The sequence below is a fragment of the Pteropus medius genome, unplaced genomic scaffold (assembly GCF_902729225.1).
Source record: "Pteropus medius unplaced genomic scaffold, Ma_sr-lr_union100, whole genome shotgun sequence".
Taxonomy (NCBI): domain Eukaryota; kingdom Metazoa; phylum Chordata; class Mammalia; order Chiroptera; family Pteropodidae; genus Pteropus; species Pteropus medius.
In genome coordinates this window covers 2,761,808-2,784,294 of record NW_024342469.1, presented here as the reverse complement: position 1 = coordinate 2,784,294, position 22,487 = coordinate 2,761,808, and the positions used below count along the sequence as shown (strand labels likewise).

The following is a 22,487-nucleotide window of genomic DNA, read 5'->3' as shown; positions in this document are numbered from 1 at the left end:
CCATTCTCCACACCTGTGATGGGGAAACAGGAACCAATAGTCATTCCCTGTGGCTAAACCCATGGGGAACCTAAGGATTAAAGGCTGGGAACTGCCAGGAGGCCTTTCGCTCTACATATTCTTACCTTTTCACACTACAAACTCTTCCTCTATCTCACTGAATGTCCATATCAAAGGACATGGGAACTAAAGAATGACATATAAACTGAATTCCCTGAACACTCAGGGTCCCTCTCCGTGTCTTTCCTCTGTCACTCTCTCCCACTCGCTCTCCGCCTCTAAGATCCCACACTCGGCGGAGTGTCACCCCTTTTCTAAGAAACTTTCCTTTTGACTCTAACTTTGGCACGTGTGTTGACTTCTTTCTACGCTCACCGCCAAAGGACCCTCTTCTTCTCTCGGTACAGGGCTTGGTCTCCCCGCAGTCAAGTCGAGGGAATTTTTCCTGTCGCGCATCAATTCTATGGTTAACTTTTTGAGGAGCTGCCACCTTATTGTTCTCCACACAGCTGCACTATTTTATTTTCCTTTAGCAATGCGTGGAGTTCCAACATCTTCACTTCCTCACCGATGCTTCTTGGGTTTTTCTGTTTATTTTCGATAGCCTTCATCATAGGTATCAGGTGGTATTGCACTGAGGTTTTGATTTGCATTTCCCTAGCAATTCGTTTTGTTGTATATCTTTTCATGTGTTTATTGGCCATTCGCATATCATCTTTGGAGAGATGTCCATTCAAGTCCTTTGCCCAACTTTTTAACTAGGTTTGTTGTTAAGATGTAGGAGTTCTTGATATATTTCGTATATAAGATCATTTTTTGTATATACAGTATTCTTGGTTCATAACATTTGTTAAAACATTCAGTTATTACTACTTAAACTTGGAAAACATTTAAAAAGACGGGTACGAGAAGCATTAGAGATTCTTTGAGTCGGCAATTCCGCACCTAGGGATTTATAACAAGGAATTTTCATGAACATGCACAAAGATTTAGCTACAAATATGTTCATCACAAAAGAAGGAAGAGATGGAAACTGACCTTCAATGTCCAATCATAGCATATAGGTTAAATAAAACATGGAACACCCGACACAGGGCTGCGTGATCACAAGTAGCATTGCGGATAAGCATTCAGTGACTTGGGGACATTTATAATATAACCATGCATGAAAGGAGAAAATTGCAGAACAATATGTACAGTACGATCCCATTTGTTTCAAAGATACGTACAATTGCGTAAAAAAGGAAAAATGCGTGCTTTTGCAGTCAGAAAAAAAAATCAGTTATTTTTAAGACAACCTCAAGAGCATGTAAAGTGTTAATTAAAAATCTATGTATTTACAAAAAAAAAAAAAAAAAGGACTCAAGACCAGAGTCCACATTGAGCTCCCGGCCGTGACTTGCTGTGAGATTCTGAAAGATTTCTCATTTTTATTTGTCCATTCCTAGGTTTTCCAAATTCTCTACTGCCTGGTTGTTATCTGGTTGGGGAGGAGGAAAAAAGACAGAAAATTATCAAACTTTAAAAAATGAAAGTCTAAAGTAAAGAAAATCTGAATAAGATGAAATTTAGCTTAAAAAGCTCTGGAACGCGAGCAAAGGCCTGGCAGGCTCGAGCGCAGAGGGCGGGGCGTGGCGTGGAAATTGAAATCGCCACCGCCACCGCCGCCACCGCCCCGAGGCCCCGCCCAGACCCCGCCCTAATGCCGTCACCGCCGCCGAGCCCGCCCGGGAGCTTCCGAGCGGGCCCCGTGGAGGCCCCGCCTATGTCCGCCTAAGGCCCCGCCCAGGCTCCGCCCCCCGGACTGCGACACCACGTCGGAACCGCCCGCAGCCCAGGCAGCGGGAGACGGCCCCCAGAGGCCCCGCCCCAGCGTGTGGAGGCCCCGCCCCGCCCCGCGCCCCGCCCCGCGCCCCGCCCCCTCGGCGGCGCCGCTGTGTTCCAGCAGTCGGCCCGCTGCGCCCTCGCCCGGGCTTCCGCGGTCGGCCGTGCAGAGATCCCGCCCCCGGGTACGTAAGGCCCCGCCCGGCCCCGCCCACTCGCCGCCACGCTGCGTCCGCGCCGCCCGTCGCGCTGGTCTTGGCTTCCGGAGCGGGACGGAAGGGCGTGTGGCCTGCAAGGTCAAGGCCGCTGAACGCCGCGGTGGAAGGGCGCGGTTCCCCAAGGAGCTCCCGCGTGCACGTCCTTCTGTGCTCATTCCTGTTCTTGCAAGCCCCAGAGCGCTGGACCCGGGGGCTGCAGTGGAGACCTCACAGCCAAGGGCCAGAGATCGAAGAGGGGCGGCCCTGGCGGGAACCCCGGGACAAGAGCTGCAGGCGTGCCAGGCCAGGAGGGAAAGCGAGCGTATCAAAGCGCGCCGCAGCGCCCTTGGGGAGGAGGTGAGGCTCCCGTTAAGCCTCCATGTCTGCTGGCACCCTCTCTTGGCAGGGAGAAAGCTAGGCCCAGCAAACCGGGCTCTATCCCAGTTCAGAGCCCCCCTCTTTCTGCTGGCTGTGACTGGGGTCTAAGCTGTGAGAACATGGCTGGAGTTACAGCCCCACTTCAAAAAAGTTTGAAGGCCCAGAAATCTAATAGCTGCCATTTATTGAAAACCAATACCAGGCAGGGCTGGGATGTATGCCATGTGTCATCTCCTTACGCCTCGTAGCAGCTCCATTAAGTGCTGGTAACACCAATCATCCTTTTCACAGATGAGGGGGGCTGAGATCATAGAGGCAACTTGTCCAAGGCCTCTCAAGAGAAAGGGCACATCCTGCACTTGGACCCAGATCCCTAATTCTAGGCTCAGCTTTTACACTGTGCTGATCTGGCTCCATGGTCATAGTTTGCTTTCAGTAGGCACAGTGGCTGCTAGTTCTGTTACCCAGCCTCACTGCGGCCTCATCCTCAGCAGGAGGACTCTCCCGCCCAGAGCTAAGCCCCTCTCTGCTCTGAAGGTGCCTAGTGCCTATAAACTCTACCTCCAGGAGCCTGGAGATCTGTGCCAAGTTAGCAGCCACCTATGTGTTACTCAGTGTCCCTTTGTGCAAGTGATGGGCATCTATGTAGTATCTAACGAGAGTGATAAAGTGGGTGGTCTTTTGGACCAAGTCAGCTATGCAGGTGACACAGGGCCAGGAAGTGTGCGTGAGAGGACCCCAGGATATCAAACACACACACATACGGACTCAGTGTTGAAGAAAGCAAACACCAGCTACACTGAAGCTGCCTGCCTCTCTCATCTCCTCCCCCTGCCTCCCTGGGAGGCACCTAGGGGACATTTTGGCTTTCCATGTGCCTTTTCCAGGTTGGTAGACTAGGGCCACGTGATGCTGGACGTTTGCAGCAGACAGGACTCGAGGCCCTGGCCCAGGCCAGCGCGAGACCCAGCACAGTGTGCCCACGACAATCCAGGCTTTCCAGCCTCCAAATGTACCTTAGAGAGGAAGCCGCACATTTGATTTTTTTTTTTCTTGGCTCCATATTAAAGAACAAAGCATGGGAACTGGACAGGCCCCTCTATAAACAGAAAACACATGTTTTCTGAGAGAATGGGCTCTTCCTTTTCTGGTTTCTTCCCCTGTGGGCAAAGGCCTCCTTAGGCCTCCTGGCTGGCAGAGCAGGGAGGCCTCAGACCCAGGGCAGAGAGGAGGTGATTCTTTTCCCCGACTCAGGGAACACCACCACCTTCAACGGAGGAGGGATGGACTGTCAATGGGTCCCCACAGCAGTGGGGTGAGCCTGGGGTGCGGTCTCAGGAAGGAAGCCTCTCAGGGACCTGGCAGGATTTGGGCAGGTGGGGAGGGAGAGTCTGGACCACTGGTATCCTCCAGGCACCAGAGTGACCTTGGGTTCTACCGGAGCTGGCTCCAGAGGGCTGTGTGTTCCTTGGAGCCTGCGAGTCACACACGGGGCAGAGGCTTCTCTAACTCAGAAGAGAGGCTGGGGCCTGATGTCTGCAAAGAGCAGCCACACTGAGATTGAGTGCCCAATGCTGTGTGACCTCAGGCAAGTTTCTTAACCTCTCTGAGCCTTAGGTTTCTCCTCTATAACATGGGGATGACGGCTTTTGGTCGTTAAGGGTTACATAAGATGGATGTAGCCCCGTCAGACACATAGGAACCGATGAATAAGTGAACGAAATCGATCTTTGTCTCAGTTTTAGTGCTGAGCTATTTCTACAGCGTGAGAGACCTGTACGGACACCTAGGCCTCCCATCCCCCAAGGAGCACCTGCATGCCACCGGGCACTGGCCGAGCGCCAGGGCGCAGCCACCCCCCAGACCGGCTGCAGCACCTCTTTGGGAGCAGCCGTCTGGGGAACGGATCATTCTTTTGTATTCCCCCAGCAGCCTGATCTTTGTCCTCAAGAGGAGATTTGATTTGGAGAAATAACAAGAGTCCCTTGGGCCAAGTCTGAGTACATGCGTGGAAGCCAAGCCAGGGCCCCCTGTGGCTCCTGGCTCGGCGCTGAAGGGGTTTGGAAGGAGAACGTGGACCGGATCGTCTGGACTGGCCCGCACTAGCGTCGGCTGCGTGTGAGTGCCAGTGTGCATGCGTGTGAAAGCATAGATAGGCACACGCGTCCGAGCTCGGTGGATGAACCGAACCAGAGCCAGGCTAATTAGCACGAGGCTACCTTTCATCTCTCACGATTTCCATGAATCTTTGTCGGAAAATTCCAGGCGTTTCTGCTGCAGGCAGAGGAGTGTGGCAGGGAAGCTGTCCGGGAAGCAAATGGACTTAGGGGTTGGGCTTCCTCCGAACGCTGCCCCTCGCCGCTGTGCGGCCGCTGGCTGGTCACTTTGGCCCTTGGTTTTGCCATCTGAACAATGCAGATAGTGATGCGAATCCTTAATACGAGAAGCAAATGGAGGAAAATGGACCTGAACATACCTGGATGTCCGGGCCCCACGCGCACAGACACCCTTTGGCCTGACACTTCCGCTTCTGGGAATTCAACCTCAGGAAGGCAGCGTAGCCATACAGAACAGTGTCAGTATCGAGATGTCCTGAGCGGCATTATTTATAACAGCAAAACCTCTAAAGAGACATGTCTGACAACAGCGACAGGCGTTTTAACCCACCCGTAGGATGGACTACTCCACGGCTCTCGGGTGCGTGACAGAGAAATAACACAGACCATGCGCACTGGGTGCGTACACCTCACCCTGGGACACTGCTGGTTAAGAATATTTTAAAATCAGCCTTCACAAGCCTCTACTCACAAGAGCAAAACATCAGAAACAACCCAGTCGTCCACCAACAAACAGGTCAATTGTGATAGGCATAACGATGGGATATTATAAATCAATGCAAAAGAACAAGCCATTGACATTCAGCCGTAGAATATCAATTCTGCTGAGCCAGGGTCCATACTCTATGATCTCATGTATATTAAGTGAAATCAAGGTAAAACTATAATGACAGGATTCACATCAGTGGTTGCCTGGGGCCTGGGAGGCGGGGACTCGGGGACATTTTGTGATGAATATTTTCTTTCTTGATTGTAGTGGTGGTTACACGGGTGTATGTGTTTGTCAAAACTCATCGAACAGTATAAGCGAAAGGGATCTTACTGCATGGAAATTAGACCTCAACGAAGTTGATTTTTAAAATAATGGAAATTTAAAATTTGTTTTTCAGATCCTGTAGAGAATAATATTTAATGACATAAAATGCTCACAGAATATTAAAGAGATTCTGAAATACCCTACAGTATGATTGTGCACGTGCATGCGCGTGTGCACGCACACACGCACAGTACATATACATATAATTTGGAAAATATACCAGAGGAATTTCAACAAAATATACCCAGTAGTTATCTCATGGGTAATTTCTGTTTTCTGTGCTTTTCTGTATTTCCAAATTTTCTATAACAAACACTTGTCTAAAATAAATTAAATAAAAACGAACATATCTCTCGTCCTTGCTTCAACCTGCAGCAGGCCAGGGACTCGGGGCTGGGCTCCGGGACGGGACAGCGAGGGACAGCGAGGGTGCCCCGGTCCAGCCACAGGGACCTGAGTGCGGGGAGCTGCGAGGATGGCGGTGCGGGGTGCAGGGCTGCCTCCCCTGGTCCCATGGTCTGGCTTCTGTCCCTGGTTAGTTTCCAGGGCCGCCGTGCCCACTGGGCACTGCTGATGCAGAAGCCCTGCCCCCAGGCTGGCATCGGAGGCCTGGAAGCCAGACCCTCCGGTTTGGAGTGCCTGGGCCCTGGGGCTCTGGGCCCCTCTCCCAAATGTGCCAGTCTCCTGTGCTACCCTGGGCAAGGGGTGGGGTGGGGGTTCTGATCTGTGCCCCTGTGCCCCTGTCCCTGCCTGGGGAGCCTTCCTCCGTGAGACTGCAGGGACTGGCAGGGGTGGGCAGACCCTGTGCACTGAGCTGTAGAGCACGTCCTGCCCATCCTGTGGCCCTGTGAGGTTGGGGCTACTGTGTACCGCCCCCTTGCTCTCCAGATTCAGGGAAGCAGAGAGAAGGGACTGGCCCGGAGTCACCCAGCCAGTAGCCAGTGAAGTCAAGACTCAACCCCACGCCTGGATTCTCCTGGCATTCAAGCTTCAGTTTCCAGGAGTCTCTGGGCCCCAAACAGCTCATTGATGCAGTGTGGGTGTGGGGTCAGGGACCCCCAACGGGCCTGCACCCCCAGCAGGCCCCTCCCCTTCAGCCAGCTAGCCTCACAAAGGTGCCAAAGAGGAGACCTTGGGTATGGTTTCTCCCACTGCCTCACTGAGCAGATTCTACAACAGACTGTGGATATTAAAAATAAGAGCCCGAAACTGTTAAAATACATATATTTTTAACCAAATCACAAATGGGAAAGATGAGGCAGCAGCAGGTTAAGGACACTGTGATGTGCAGTTTTTATCAATCAGCACTTTCGTGACTGTACGTGTCATAAACGTATGGCCCTTGCGAACAGGAGGTGATGGAAGCTGTGGTTTTCTGCCTGCATGTGACAATGCAGTCCAGTATGGTCCCCTGGATGAGTCCACAGCCTGGGGGTCGCTAGTCCTGCTCAGATTCTCTCGCAGGGCCTCACCAGCATTCCCATTTAAAAATAAATTGATGAGATAAAAGAAAAAAAAGGTTTAAAAATGTAATGTACTTGTATGTCTATTTATAGAACTGTAAAGAAACAAACTGTGAAATCACTGGCCGAAGGCTTTGGAATAAAGGGATTAAGAGGGAAACGCTTCCTCCCTCCCTTCGAATTCTCCAAGTTTTCTACAACAGTGCATATCACCTTCCTAATGAGAAGAGATAAAAGGGACTTATATTAAAAGTAGTCAATCTGTACCTGAGCCTTCACGTCAAATGATAACTGTGACAGCCGAGGACATTTTTTATTGAGCACCTGGTACGTGTCAGATCTCCTCTTGAACTCTCCCACCGTCCGGCCCCTCGAAGGACCCCGCAGGTGGAAGCTGAGCCCCCTGCACCCAGGGTGCTCACCTGAAGACGGCGCTTAGCACACACGTGGCAGAGCTGGGGACGGAACACAGATGCTCCCGACTCACGGGCTCTATTCCCAGAACAACTTCCTGCCTCTTCAGAGTGCACGTTTCTCCTAAATACAATTGATTTCCAATTCAAATATTTTTATCTTGTCTATAGACTCTGGAATTATTTCTATAAACAGAATTTAGTTTCATATATATATATATATATATATATATATGAAACTAAATTCTATATATATATATAATCATGTTTTTGTTTTCGTTTTTAACTTTAATACCCTGTTAACCACCAGCCAAAGTAGAGATCAGCCATATAATTTCGGAGGCCCGGCTCCTTGTTCAAAAGATTTAGGAATTTTAAGACAGGGACAGAAGAGTGTTGAGCTTGAGGGGTGACTGCGCAGGCCCACGAAGCCGGCCTGGACAGGGTCTTGATGGTTTTTGATAGAGCGAGGGTGACGTGCCCCTTTGAGACAAACTGAGCACCAGTGACCGGGAGCAGGAAGCAAATGGGTCCAAGTGCAGTTCCCCATGCATTTTCCAGCCCCCAAAATAAAGCGGTTACAGCTCAGGAATGAAATCCTCTGGTGAGAACCCCACGGGAGGGAGCAGATAAGCTTCCCTCCCTGGAAAAGGCCAGGCCCCTATATGAGGAGCTTTTGTGTAGAATGAGGGACACCTACCACATGTTCCCGTGAAATGTCACCCCTGGCACCCAGCCTTCACTGAACTTCATCGCTTTGCTGGATGGAGCATGCTCGGCCGACCAGCCCGGGCTGGGAGAAATGAGAAAAGGTGCCCATGCTTGCTCCTGTGAAAACAGGATAAGAAACTTCATTCCACCCACTCTGGGAAAGCATGTTGAGCATCCCTGGCAGGTGGATTTTCCCCACAGGAGGCCCACGGTGGGCACCAGGGACGGGCAGCCTATATGGAAGCGGACCAGTATCTGCAGTATGGACAAACGGCTCCAGATGATGGCCCCGCCAGCCCTAGGCACGACCTGCCCACCCTCGCCACCCCTACATCCTCAGCTCCGTGACAAGTTCTGGAAATCTCCAGGTGGACGGGTGGCACCATCGGGCACCCCTGTGGCTGCTGCCTCTTCCATGAACGGGTGTGGATGTCTAGGACCAGCTTCAGAAGGGATCCCCTGTGAGAAGTTATTTGAAGGGAAAAATGCGTATCCACTTCAGGGAGAGGCTCTCCAGGGGTTCGAGGCACTGCCCACTTTTCTGGGACAAGAAGCACGTATTCCCCTTTGCCCCCATCCCACGGCCCCCTTGCTCATTTTTCTTGAACAAACAAACAAACCACCCTATTCTCCTAGCCTGAAACAGCCTCTGGAGTCGGGCCTGGGACCGAGTGCTCTCTTCATAGATGTGTATTGTAGGGAAGGACGCAAACTGAATGCACAGGACAGGGCAGGAGCCTCCCAAGGCCAGGGGGAGGCCGGACCCTCTGTGCCCCTCGGCTCCGGTGCCAGTGCTCGCAGGACCTGGATGCGACCACAGCGCAGATTCATCTGGCTGCCTCCCCCAGAAGTATCCCCAGAACCCTACCCTGGGAGGGTTCTAAGCCTTGCAGAGCCAAGAGGGCAGAAAATGGCGGGCAGCGGCCAGGGAGATCCCAGGAGGGGGTGGCCAGAGCTTCCCCCTCAGGGCCAGGCTGGTGAACCCTCCCCCATCATACATGGAACATCCATCCACCTAAAGAGCAAAAACAGGGTCCCACATTCACGGGGAGTGCAGGCTGCGAGCAGCTGGGCTCAGGACCTGATATGGAGCCCAGGTCCTCCCCTGGCCACCAGGAGTCCCAGCTGGCCCTCCCTCTGAGAGGGGAACATGGGGTAGCTGCCCCGGTGCCTGACCCAAGCCCATGAGCTGAGGCTGTGGGTCTAGAGGGAGCCTGGGGCCTGCTGCTGCCGCCCTGGGGACGTGGCCTGAGTGTCAACCACTTTTCAGGGAGCGTCTTGTGCCCCTCCTTCCCCCCATCCCCCCGAAAATTGCTAAGAGCTTTGGCGTGGGTTATTAGACAGACAGATCCCGGATGAGGGTGCCTCAGCCCCGGGAGCTGAGCACGGGGAAGAGGGTGGTTGTTTACTCCTTAAAATAAAAACAAGCCCAAACGCTCCTGGGTGGAATTTCAAGTTCTCGGGATGTCTGAGTGGCCGGCCCTGTCTCCGCCGTATTTCTTTCCCTGCTCCCCTCTCCCGGTCGCTCTCCCTCTTTGTTGCCAAGCTCAGACGTCGCTGCTGAAACCCAGCCCAGCGCCCGCGAAGCCCGGAAACTTCCAGCTCCGCGATTGTGCGGAAAGTTGGGGTCGCGAGGCCAGGGTGACAGCGGTGCCGCCGGGCCGCGCGCGGCGCTGACCCAGCGCCGTGGCCCCTCGCGGCCTCGCTCTGCCTGGCCGCGCCCCGGACCTCGGACAGTCCGCGGGCCGGACGTGAACTTGACTCCGCTCCCGCCCGCCCGGACCGCGGGGGCGCCCTGGGACGACCTGGTAAGCGCTGCCCGCTCTCCTGCCCTCGCCCTGGGCGCCTACCGCCGCCCGCCGACCGGGGCCGGGGCCAAAGGCCGGGGTCCGAGCCGGGGGTCGGGGTCCGGGCTCGGGGCTCGGGCCGGGAGGGGGCGCCCGGGGCGAGCGCGCAGGCCGCCGACGCTGTGGCCGCCATGGGGCGCGCGGCTGGGACCGCGGCCTCCGCCCGGCGAAGGCGGCCCTCTCCGGCCTCCTGGAACAAAGACTCGGGACGCTGGGAGGGGGGTCTGCCCCCACGTGTCCCTCCTGCGGCTGCTGGGGCTGCGCGGCGGCCATCAGGGCGCTCCGAGGGGAAAGAAGCTCACTCTGGCTTTCTTCGCCTCTTTTCCTGTACGCCCCTCCTTCGGCAGGAGGGAAGGAGGGAGCCCCCGTGCCACTCCAGCTCTCAGGGGTAACCCTGCGAGCGCTGGGGCTGCACACGTGGGTCAGGGCCTGCCGGGGAGAGGGACCCCCACCAGCACAGTTGCCCCCTCACTGCTGCCGGGGGAGCCGCCCTGAGAACGCGGGTGGACATTGCTTCTGATCTGTCTCACCTGCAGAAGCGCCTTCCCCGAGGCCACCCTGGGTGACCCTCCCGAGGAGCACTCCTGGCTACCACCACCCTGTGGCTCTACCTGGCTCAGCCATGCCAGGGGAGCTGTGCTGCTAAGCCCCCACTGGGGACACAACACAGCAGCTATAATCAGGTCCTGGGGAGGAGGGGGAGCCCAGCTCCGCAGGGCCTCGTCCCTGGGGAGTAGCGATGGAGACGCTGCTGGCTCCCCTTGCCTCTGCCCACAGGCCCAGGCCCAGACCCCTTCTCCACCTCCCTTCCTTTGCCTGAGACAAGGCCTCTGTCCCTGAGCATGGCCTGGTCCCCAGGGGACACTCATTGGGTAGGGAAGCCACCCCACCATGGTGGCGGCAGAGCCTCCGAAGCTCCCGGAGCTGTGCTCTGGGTAGTGGCCTGGAGATCCAAGCTTAGTGGCATGGACCCCAACCACAGCAGGGACTGCTTGGCTGGCCACACTCTCAGCAGTGGTATGGTCCCCAACCTTCCACAGGCCATCGGTAACCTCCTCCATCCCCAGGGCTCCTGGCCTCACAGTCCTTCTCAGTGAGCGGCTGCAGGGGCAGTGGATGGAGCACCCCCGCGGGAGTGAGGAGGCCTGGGCCGGGCGGGGTCTGGGCAGGTCACCTCTCTCTGTACCTTACACAGAGGGAGGCTCCAACAGGGGCCTCCAACGGGCATCCTACAGGGTCCAGGCGGGCCAGGTGAGACACAGTAGAGGGTTTTCAGGACTGTGGGAACAGAGAGCCCAGGCCCTCAGGGAGGCCAGATGTCAGCTCCTTCCAGGTGCTGCCAAGGAGGTCAAAGACTAGGGTTCCAGAGTTTCTGGCTCCTCGGGAGAAGGACATCCAGATTTGCGCATGGAATGTCCAAAAATTGAAAACACCGCAAGACGGAGGAAACACATCCTTGGGATGAACCCAGCCCGTGGCCCCCCAGGTCACCGCTCCTTGTACACGAGTTGGTTAGTGTTAACAGAGAGGCGAGTTTCGGAGCGATGCCGGCCCTGGCCGAACCCCTGGGAAGGAAGCCCTGTAGGTCTGGGCCCCCCAGGAGCGAGGGGAGTTTGCTCACATCACAGGGAAGCGTCGTCCTGCACACACCGAGTCCTCCAGGTGGCTGAAGCTGGCTTGCCTCTCTCCGATGAGGTCGGCTTAATTGAGTTGATTTGAAGTTAAAATCTCCCTAAAACGAGGTTTTTGAATTGCTCCATCTGTGCTGGTGGAGTTCCTTGTGTAACACAGGAGGGACAAGATGCAGAAAGTGAACCTGAACTTGAACTTTCTTCACCTCCCGGGAGGTAGAGCAGCCACTAGTTATGAAAGCCTGGGCCTGTTGTTGTCCTAAAGGATGGGCTGTGCGGTGAGCCAGGCCAGTGCTCAACCCACCCCGCACCGCCTCCCGCACTGCCTCCCGCACCGCCTCCCGCAAGCTGGGAGGCCCAGGGTGGGTAACCTCTCCTCTCTGAAATCTCAACTGCCTCCCTCATAAAACGGGCTTAAGAACAGTCCGATTGTTGGGAGAACTGTGACCCCTGTGTGAACCTACAGCATGGCACCGCACACAGTAGGCGCTCAATAAATGTTAGCCGCTGCTTTTTTACTGCAGTTGAGGTGGACTGTGGCTCCTGACTCCTCTGACACATCACCTGCTTTGGGGACGGCTCAGGAATCACTCTCTCGCATCCCATGTCAAATTGCAATTATTTTCCCCTCTCTACTCTTTGTGTTTCTTTTCTTCCGCTAAAAGACTGTCGCCGAGCCCCTCCCCTGTGCCGAGAGTCCTGTGCTGAGCACGGGAATGGAGCGTAGGTCTGACATGGGCCCCACCTTGAGAAGCTGCCGGATGCCCTGTGCAGTTATAACACTAGGACGAGGTTCTCCGCGCTAACTTCCCATCCAGAGACAGCGCGTCCTGCACATGTTCCTGCCCTTGGCCAGGGAGTCTTGGTTACATGTCCCCACAGATGAGCGGCTCGCCACCTCTCTGGTGGTGTTGCTGCAGAAGCTGTAGGAGGAAGCCTCCTGGGTGTGCCTGAGTCTTCACTGGTCAGACCAGAGGTGGGACAGGTCCGCAGCAGTCACTCTGGGTCTGAGGTATCTGATTTCCCCAGGGAAAACACACACCTGGTAAAAAAAAGGTCTTGCAAACTTGGTGAGATGCTGAGTTCAGTCTCCAGGAAAAGCACCGTGAGTGATGGATGCAAGGTTTTACAAAACAGAGCCCCCCGTTCCCCATTTTCGCTGACAGCCCATGTACCAAGTAGAGAAAGAGACGATATCTCCGAGTGGGAAACGAAATAAACCTGGTACGAAATGCTGGCTGCTGCATGTAAGAAACTGGAAAGCAAGGTCAAGGTGTCCAGAGCCCCGGGCTCGGGGCCAGAACCCGCTACAGAGCAAAATAAAAACGTGGGATTAAGGATTTTAAGACGGTGGTAACAGAGCACGCAGCCACGCCCGGGCTCCTGTGAGTGCAGGGCCTCCCTGAGTGTGGCTGAGTGAGTGTGGGCCCCGGCGGAGCAGCAGGCCGGCCCCTCTCGTCACCCGCGTTCGTGCCATGTGCCCAGGCCCGGGAGCACCCGCGGGCAGCTGCACTGAAGGACCATGACGGCTCTCCTTCTGCCACGATTTTCCCCCCATTACTGATGTGACATGCTAGCACTTGAATCCTCACGAAAGAAGGAAAAAGGCTTTCCGTCACTTGTGGGACCACCCCCAGAAAGAGCGGTGAGAACTCTTCACCTGGCTTCTACGAGAAACACGTGAAACAAATGAGCATCTCCGCATCTCATTATACGTATCATTTTATCTTCTGCTTGTTTCACTACTGGACCCTTAAGTCAGAGGACACCGTTCTACGCGTTGATTTTTAATGACTATTTAATATTCCACTGGATGGATTTCCTTAACCCTTTACTATTGGACACAGGTTATTTCCAACCATTTCCAATTCTCCCTATTACAAACAACTCTTCGAGGAACGTCTGTGTGCACATTTGCACATTCCCGCTTCTTTCCTAAGGGAGCGAAGGCTGTTAGGGAGACATTTGGGTTCCAGAAGCTTCTTAGGGTCGTTCTGAATTCCACCTCCACTTGTCCTATTGTGAAAAAGACACATTAATGATCGTGAAGCAGATAATGGTTCCTCATCCTACCAAACTACGGACAGGGCTTGGGGGGTCTGGCTGCCTCGACCGCTGAGCCTCTCGGGCTGGGGATGGAAGGGGATAATGCTTAGCATGGTGCCGCTCACAGGCAACACTCCACAGGGGTGGCAAGGAGAAGCAGGAGGAGGAGGGAGGGATGACGTTAGAGCCCCCTTGGGAGAGGAGGGCTCTGCAGGGCATCCAGCCACCTGGCCAAAGGCTCCTAAGGGCTGCTGACCCCAGCTCAGTGCCTCCCACCTCAGACGAGCAGCGTGTGTGGGGTGAACACATCATAGGCCGTGTCCCACCACCTCCTTCAGAGGCATCCGGGCTGTCTGGGAGAAAGAGAGGCGGGTGCCCGCCCTGTCACTGCCGTAACAAGGTCACGGAGTTAGTGGCTCGGACAGTGCAAGTGTTTTATCGTATAGTCGTGGACGTTGGAAGTCTGAAATGTCACAGGGCTAAAGTCAAAGTGTGGGCAGGGCCAGCTCCTTCTGGAGGCTCCGGGGGAGAATCCATTTCCTGGCCTCTTCCAGCTTCCAGAGGCTCCCAATTCATCTGCTCACGGCCCCTTCCTCCATCTTCCAAGAGAGGCCTTGCATCTCTCTCTGACCATAGCCGAGAAAGGTTCTCCACGGCTAAGGCTTCGTGTGATTAGATTGGACCCACCTGGATACACCCAGGATGCTCTCCCAGCTCCAGGCCCTTAACGTCATCCACCTGCAAAGTCTCGAGGAACTTCCTGCCAGAGGCCCCACCCGCCCCGCGCCTTGCCCACCGTCAGGGCAGAGGTTCTAGGAACTCAGGCCAGTTCTCTGCTCAGCTGGGAGCTGCCCCACCTCACCTGAACCCCGCGGGCAGGGGTTATCTCCATTTTGCAGGTGGGCAAACTGAGGCTCAGGAAGGCCAGATAATTTGCTCAAGCAGGGATAACACAGCTGGCGAGGGCAGGGCCAGGGCTTGGTGATGGCCGGACCCCAAAGCCGGGGCTCCACGAGGCCCATCCGTGCCCCTAGAAACACCGTCTCTCCCACCCTCCCTTGGCCACAGCCCCTGATTCTTTCCAGAAGGGTGGCAAGCCTTCCTGCCTTGTTCCCAGAACAGGCCAAGTGCCCTTGGGGACAGAAGAACCACGGGGCAGACCTTGGTGGCACCTTGTGTGAGTGTGAGGGGGTCTGTGGTGGGCCGGGCGGGCCTGCAGGGGAGAGTGGTGGCCGTGAGGAGCAGGGCCTCATTGCAGCTTGCCATGTTGTGGAGGGTGTGAGTGTGTGTGCCATGTTGTGGAGGGTGTGAGTGTGTGTGTGTGTGTGGAGAATGTACGAGGGACGAGTCTGTCCTAGCCAGAATGGCAGTGGCTCTTGTTGGTCCAGCCAATCCACTGGGCGGCTTTGGGGTGTCTCCCCCAGCCCCCCAGCACAGCACACTGGCCTGGGCAGTGCTGAGCTGTTCTGAATAAGAAAACAAGGAAGAGGACGTTCCTGGGGCAGCATTTGGAACTGGGGTGGCACTTGACGCACGAAGGCGGGCAAGGATGCGCACCCCAAGGCTGAGCTCAGCTGAGGACACGGTTAGGGCTCCCTCGGCGCGGCCTGCTGCAGCCCCACCTGCCGCGGCGCCGGCGTGGGAGGGGTTAAGCCGCGGCGGGCACCTTGGCACCGCGCGCGGCCCAGAATGTCCAGCTCCCCACCCCCACTGCCTTTTTTCCTTTTTGCCTTTTTCCTTCTTAATTAATCATAAGCTGCTGCCCAATTTAAATATGGAAATGCCCGGGCCGGCCGCGCAGTTATTCCCGCAGCCGGGCGCCTGTCCGGGGCGCTGGCGGCGGGAGCACCGTGGCATCGCCCCCTTTCTGGTGTGTGTGAAATTATGCTCACAAAGGCAGCTCCTTATCTGAGTGTGTGAACTAAATAAATAAATAAGGGCTTTTGTTGGTGTGCCGGCTCCTGCACATGACTGTTTTGACTAAAGCGCCCGTGTTGTCTGTGCCTTTATGGGACTCAGGAGACGGGAGGCAGGGGGAGGCCCCTCGGGCTGGCTGGGCATCTGGGCCTCTCCCTCTGCTGGCACCGGCGCACCCCTCCCCGCCCCCCACCCCGCCCGGGCTGGGCTCCCAGGCAGCCTGGCACGGTGCCAGGCTCGCCGCTGCGCTGGCGGCAGGGCGGGGTGAGCAGTGGCTGTGCCGAGGACGTGGCCGGGCGCCCTGGGCGTGAGCAGCACCCCAGCCAGGAGGCCGGGCCCAGAAGGTGAGGGCACCCCGGTGGGTGCAGGGTGGGCCGGGCGGGCCTGCAGGGGGAGAGTGGCGGCTGAGAGAAGCAGGCACAAAGCAGGGCAGTGCCAGGCCTGGCTGCTACCTCCCAGCCAGCCTCCCTCCATCCCTCCCTCCCGGACAGCGGTTCGGCGTGCATGGGGCCCCCGCAGCAGCGCAGACCCAAAGCTGTGGTCTCGGGGTGGAGGAAGGCCCAGCGAGGCGGGGCCCCAGGCTGTCAAGGAGAAAAACATCCCAAGGCCTGCAAATTGCTGCTCTCAGCTTTTTTTTTTTAACTCCTCCTGCTTGGGAGAAAAAAAAAAAAGCAGCGCTTCCTCTGGAGGCGGATGCAAAAGGATGCAGAATTTTAACCATCTCCTGCACTGGGGTTTTCCCCAGCAGCGTCTGGGCCCAGGCCTGGCACAGTGGCACCACGGAGGGGACGGGCCAGAGCATCTGAGGCCTCTTTCTGGGACATGCTGGAAAGCCAGACCCCCCCTGCACCCCCACCCAGAAGCTGGGCCCCGTCCAGGGGTGCGAGGGCTCACGGTGGGGGGTGCCCGGGGCCCACACAGAGCTGCCATGCGGTGGGCTACCGGGCACCGCAACAGTCGCCTCTTGCGTCACCTTCGTGCATGCTTGGAGAGCTTGTCTCTTGGTGTCGAATGGGGTGCCTGGGCACCCGGAAGGGGACCCCAGCTCTGTGCTCAGGGAGTCTTGGTTCTCGTGGACTTGGAGCCTTCTCATGCTGGGATTCTGGGCCTTTCTCATGACTGGTCTAGGTGTTTTAAAAATAATATGGAAAGTTTTGTGGCATCTGGTGGTTGCACACACCACAATCAGGCAAGACTTAAGGAATAAAGTCTATAGGGAAGAAGGGCATCTGGTCACCCTGGAGTAGGGGGGGATATCAAGCAAGCCCTGAATACAGAAGCGGGGCTGGGCACCAATCTCCGGGTAAGGCGCCCAGAGGGACGGTCCAGGGAGGCACAGTGCCCAGGGCCCACGAATGTTTAAATTTTAATGTCTTTTCAAATAAGAAGAAAAAATGACTACAGTAATAATGTGTGACGATGAATTCAGCCTGGATTACATTCATCTTTATTCCAGTGCTGTCACAAAATATTTTTAATACCTGTGGAGGGAGAGGCCATGAAAGCGAAAGTATTCGGATTCACTAAAGTCACAGTGGGGCCCTGGGCTGGTCCAGTCTGTCCCAGGACAAGAGGTCAGATCTGGCTCCAGGGGTCCTTTGGGGGCCATCTGGGTGCCCCGTGAATCTAGTTTCTCCCAAGGCCGTCCAGGACAGGCCGACACAGGGCCCTTGTGCGTGTGTGCGTGTTTTTATGCACACACACGTGTTTTCCAAAGGAGTCGTCGACACGTGAGTGTGCAAGACCCAATTCTCAAGACAGGTGAGCACAAGCCTGGGGTCACGTATGGCTGGAAGGGCCTAGGGTTTCTGGCCCTTGCATGAGGTTGTCACTGGGCGGGAGACACGGTGACATCTTCCAGCCATTGTCTCCTGGTAGAAAGCCGGCTGCTAGGCCCGCTCACGGCCGCCTCCCCCACCCCGTACCCACGGCCTAGCGCAGCTCCGTCCAGTGGAAGCAGCGTGAGCCGCAAACGCAGCCACAGCTGTAATTTAATGTGTTAGCAGCCACATTTTTAAAAAAGTAAAAATAGACCAGTGAAATTCACTATAATAATACCATTTGTTTAATCTGCTTCCAAGACAGTACATTTCAGTGTGTAATTAATAGGAAACTATCGATGAGATGTTTTGCATATTTTTCACATCACATCTTTGAAATCCGGAGCGTATTTTGCACATACATCTCCATTCTGAAGGGACTCTTCGCATTTCAAAGGCTCAGTGGCCTCTTGTGGCCGTGGAGAGGGACTGTCCTGGGCAGTGCAGGCTTAGTAGGTCCCCCACGGCCTCCCCAGAGTTGGGGAGACTGCTTTCTCTGCTTCCTTTTTGCTGGTGGGTCTTCTCGGCGAGGGTAAAAAGATGCTTCCACTAGTGAGTCAGGCCCCCGGCAGCCCTGGGCGCTGAGAGAAGGGGTGTTGAGGCCGCAAGTTTCCGGGACGAGGGGGGACTGCTGCAAAGGGTTCTCCCCCGTGCTCCCAGACGCCAGGGGGACGGTACAAAGGGCCGGCTTCAGGGTACAATAGTGGGGCAGTTAGTCACAGTGCTGGGCAGCGGGCAGGCAGACAGAGCTCCCTGTGTCTGAGCCTGGTCGCGCTGCAGGGCCCAGCCCGAATTCCCCTGCCGGCTTCCCATCCCTGCCTGTGGCCTTTTGTCTGGACCCCTCCCCACCGCCCGATTAACCCCCTGCTGCCCACTGCCGGCCTACCTGGCCGTCTGGTTGGGGCACGCTTACCAGGCTCCGGTTTCCATCGGCCACGCTGGCCAGAGGCAGACTCCTTCTGGAACCTGGTCTCAGGCCTGCACGATTTCACGGGAAAGGGGCGTTGGAACAGCTCGTCACCGAGGCTGTTTGTGCAGCGCGAGGAAGGGTTTTCGTCTGGCTAGAGAGCGCGGTGTGTGCCAGGCTCCCCGCTTAAAGATCCCATCAGATTTTGAGGGTGTTCAGCATGCAAGGGCCGTGGGTTTCTGGAAACAATGAAAAGCCAAAACTGTGGAAATTAAGGAGTGGTCTTGAAGCTGGTGCCTTCGCTGCGCGTTTCAAAGCGAACAGACAAATATTTTAATCCCGTGCCTCGCTAGATGGAGAAGAGAAAATAAATTAGTCATGTTCCAGCCCTGTCTGGGGACACTTTGAAAGCCGGACTTCGGTCAGCATTTGCTATTTCGCAGTTACAATTAAAACCTCCCCTTCTAGGTTAGAATCCTAGCGTCTCGGAGACGGGGTTCACTGTTTGTTTGTGATCTGACAGTTAAATCACTAACACGTGGAGAAGGTAACCCCCCGAAAGGTATAAAACACAGTTAACAGTCTCTCTCTCTCTCTCTCTCTCTCTCTCTAATTTAAAAATTATCTGTGCGGAGATTCTGCGTTTCGGCTTCTCTTTGCTAAATTAAAGGGGCATGTGTTTTTATTTTAGAATGCAGAGATGGTTTGCCCTGTGTGAGGAAGGGAAGCGAAATAAAGCGTCTTTTGAGAATGTGCCCGTCTACTTACAGCTTAAAAATCTCAAGCACCAGATATTCTTCCCGGAGGAAAGGAATGTCTTCAATCTATCCGTCTTACCTGTGACTTACGTTCTGTAATTATTTATTTTATCATGTAATCCTTGTCTAAAACCGAGGATGTCTTTGGAATATAAAAAGCCTACGTCTGTTTGCTCCAGGAGACCCTGGCGATTCCCTGTTAAAAATCCCTAAACGCCGAGTCGGCCCTGTCCGCTCGCTTTCCGAAGGGAACACAGCCTGCGGCAGCTCACCCCACTTCTGCCTGCAGAAAACAAGTGATGGGAGACATATGTTCGGCTCACATCATTTTGTTCTGATTTATTTTAAACCAGTTAAGATGATTTTAGCCCAAAGAGTGGTGTATCTTACTTGCATTCTGCGAGCCATAGGAATTTCAAACTGGAGGACGATTTTTTTTTTTTCAAAATCCAAATTTAGAAATCGCCTTTTACAGTAGAAAAACCGCATGCTGCTTCACCTTTTAACTCACTTTTAAAGAAAGAGACTTAAGATCGGATACATTCGATTCGTAGACTTGTTCCCATCTGTCGTTATGGAGAGGCTGGAAATGGCCCACTTTAAAAAAAAATAAGGAAAGGCGCGTCCCCACCCGGGCGACAGAGTTCTTCCAGGGTGGACCCGAGCCCCAGAAATTCCACACACGTGCACGTGAGTCAGCGTCCTCTGCGTGTCGTTCCTCTCCCAGGAGAAGTGTGGCATTTGGCTCTAATGTCACCACATGAAAAATATAGTCTCTGCCTGGCTGAGGCACCGTCACACCTCAGCCGGGCCCCTTCCCAGTGCCACCAGCACTCTGGAGCACACCTCTCAAGTAATACCCGGACCCTGTGCAAATAGCATTATTTTAAAGCAAACCCAACAAAATCCTCACTAATTGCAATTCCACGTTGGCCGCAGGCACCACCTCCAGTAACAGGGGAAAACAAACTGGATGCCAGGGAACACGCTAGATCCTCTGGGGAAACATCTCCCCTGTAGGAAGGTGCCAGGATCGGGGGTCTGGAAGCTGCCGTGGGGACGTGGGAGACGCCAAGCCCCCGTTCAAGTCCTGGGCTCTTAACTTTGATCCTCCGAGCCTCAGTTCCCCCAGATTGAAAACGAGAAGAAAGGGAAGAAAGGGTCGTTGCAGAAATAGCACAGCAGGAGCCAATATTTGCATAGCGAAGCTGCCCAGTTTCATTTTCTGTTTGAAAGTGTTTCTCTAAAGGGTAAATTGCTAGAGACACGTGAACTGCCGTTATCATCTTAATACTTTTCCTGGCACTATCTGATTATTCTTGTTTACGTCAACTTGTAAGTATTAACGGTCATTTATTTTATTCTTATAATGAATCATATCTATTGGACTTATAAGAAACACAGTTGTATCAAGAATATGATCTTTTTCTAATTATAAAAGCAATACAAGCTCATCGTAGAAAATTTGGAAAATGCAGAAAAATGCACGTGAGAGAAAAATCGCTCATCCTCCTCCCCTCCGAAGCTCTGGTCCCTTCTCCACGTGCTGCCTTCCGGGCTTGCCTTGTCCATCTTGGAGCTGCTGAGTTCTGATAACAAATGCTCTTGGCTGGGTCCTCCTGTCCTCCTTGCGCTTCTGTTCTTCCCCGGGAGTCCACAGGCCGCCTCTTTCAGGCAGATAGGTGCAGGCCCTGGGGTTGGAGCTCCGTGGCAGCAGCCACCTTCCCCCCACCGTGCTGGGACCCACGTCGGGGCAGGCCAGACAAACCGCCAACATCGCCCCAAGGCCGAGCCCCGCCTGCAGGCTGACTGGCTGAGGGGACGAGGGTGTGCGGTGGGCCCCAATTGTGGAGCACCGCTAGGCTTCCCCCCCCCCGCCCCCGTACAGGAGAGGGCAGAGAGGTGGGGGGACAGGAGGGACCCTGCAGCGTGGCGAAAAGCGGGCCCGAGGTTTGAAGTTTCAGCAAAGAAAGATGCTTGGGACAAATCGAAAGTACTGTTTCCTAGCCAGGCAAAGTTTTGTCAGAATTGTTGAGATAATGTTTTCAAGGTGTTCAGCTTTACCGTCCTGACTTAAATCCACCAAGTTGGTGGTGGCGGTCGTGGCGGGGAGAGAGTTAGAGCCAAGTGACTTGGAGGCAGGAACAGGCCAGCACGTTAGTGCAAGGGCACAATTCCCAAATGCTGTGTGTTAGTCAGGCGTGTGCCTCCCTGGTCCCACAGATCTGTCAGGCAAAATTTCCACATCACCGGGCCTCTGGGCGGTGAGCGGGGGAAGCAAACTGATTCTCATATTGCTTTCCGGAGTAAATGGGACCTGAAGAGAATTCTCGCATTTCCAAGCTCTTTTCCGATATGATAAATGGAGTCTGTGGGGTCTACCTGAACCCCCTTAGAATAATGCAGCGGCAACAACTTTGCAGATCACAGGCGAGAACATTGGTTGTAGAGTTACAACGGAGAAATATTTACAAGAAATGAAATTTGGAATAATAGGGAATTCTGGGGTAAATTATCACGTAACAAAATAATAGAATATTGTGTTACTGTTAAAATGCTGTTGACAAAGCGTTTGTAACGACATAGGGATACAACATTTCACAAACAGTAAATGTGCATGTAAATTATGTAATTTTGTGCTTATGTCAACTGTTGGAAAAGATATACAATAGAATTATTTCTGGATAATGGCATGTAGGTGAAATTTCCTTTTTCCATGTATTTTTATACTTGAATTATTTATATTTTATACTTACTACTTAAATAATCTCTGTCTTAAATATCTGTATTTATATTTTACTCTTTACTTATACTTTAGACTTTACTGTGCCTTCTCAAAACACGTGACATTTTTATAAGCAGGGAAAAAAACTTTTTTTAACGGCTTATGAGTAGAAATATAAACCAAAGGCATATATTCCTTCAATAGTTGTGGATAGATGGCACATAGCAGAAATATTCGTTAGGCCAACTACTATACATAGTTAGTTAATATTATTCGTTCTCTTATAGAAGATCGGTCCATCGATAGCTTATTAATCAAACACTAATACATAATTGCACAACCAGGGCAAAAAAAAAAATCTCAAGATTTTGTGTGAACTTAAGGAGAAGTATTTTTGTCTCTTCAACAAGAGCAGAGGGGGAAAAGGGCGTTTTCTCCTTCTTGGGTACTCGGTGGGATGACCACCCTCCCGTGCTTAGACTCCGTGCTGGATTTGAGTTCACGCTTTTCGGGTCTACTGCTTAGGTTTTAAAGGCAATTTAAAAAGATCCTGCGAGTTCCGATCAGAGGAGTCTAAAGATCTTGAATTCATAATACCGGATGGTAAACTGTGGTCTTTGAGTGAAAATCTTCGTGGTTTATTTATATGCATCATTTGCCTTCTTAAAAAAAAAAAAAGAAAGAAAACGTAATTATT

The 22,487-nt window shown here is 53.9% G+C and overlaps 3 long non-coding RNA genes across 8 annotated transcripts; 2 read left to right on the top strand and 1 right to left on the bottom strand.

Moving 5' to 3' along the window:
* Positions 1-2,055: 2,055 nt before the first annotated feature.
* Positions 2,056-5,891, top strand: LOC120602871 (uncharacterized). Its single transcript, XR_005652882.1, has 2 exons — positions 2,056-3,286; positions 4,139-5,891. It is a non-coding gene; the product is annotated as an uncharacterized LOC120602871 (long non-coding RNA).
* Positions 5,892-14,958: 9,067 nt separating this feature from the next.
* On the top strand, positions 14,959-21,692 carry LOC120602872 (uncharacterized). Of its 2 annotated transcripts, none has more exons than XR_005652883.1 (2): positions 14,959-15,924; positions 18,999-21,692. It is a non-coding gene; the product is annotated as an uncharacterized LOC120602872 (long non-coding RNA). The 2 variants fall into 2 exon arrangements; XR_005652884.1 differs by lacking the exon at positions 14,959-15,924 and adding an exon at positions 18,785-18,869.
* LOC120602870 (uncharacterized) lies at positions 17,623-20,072 on the bottom strand. 5 transcript variants are annotated; one of them, XR_005652879.1, is made up of 4 exons: positions 19,456-19,601; positions 19,145-19,348; positions 18,314-18,656; positions 17,623-17,981 (listed from the first exon to the last, which is right to left on the bottom strand). It is a non-coding gene; the product is annotated as an uncharacterized LOC120602870 (long non-coding RNA). The 5 variants fall into 5 exon arrangements; XR_005652881.1 differs by lacking the exons at positions 19,145-19,348; positions 19,456-19,601 and adding an exon at positions 19,979-20,072; XR_005652878.1 differs by lacking the exon at positions 19,145-19,348 and having other exon boundaries at positions 19,577-19,709.
* Positions 21,693-22,487: the final 795 nt, after the last annotated feature.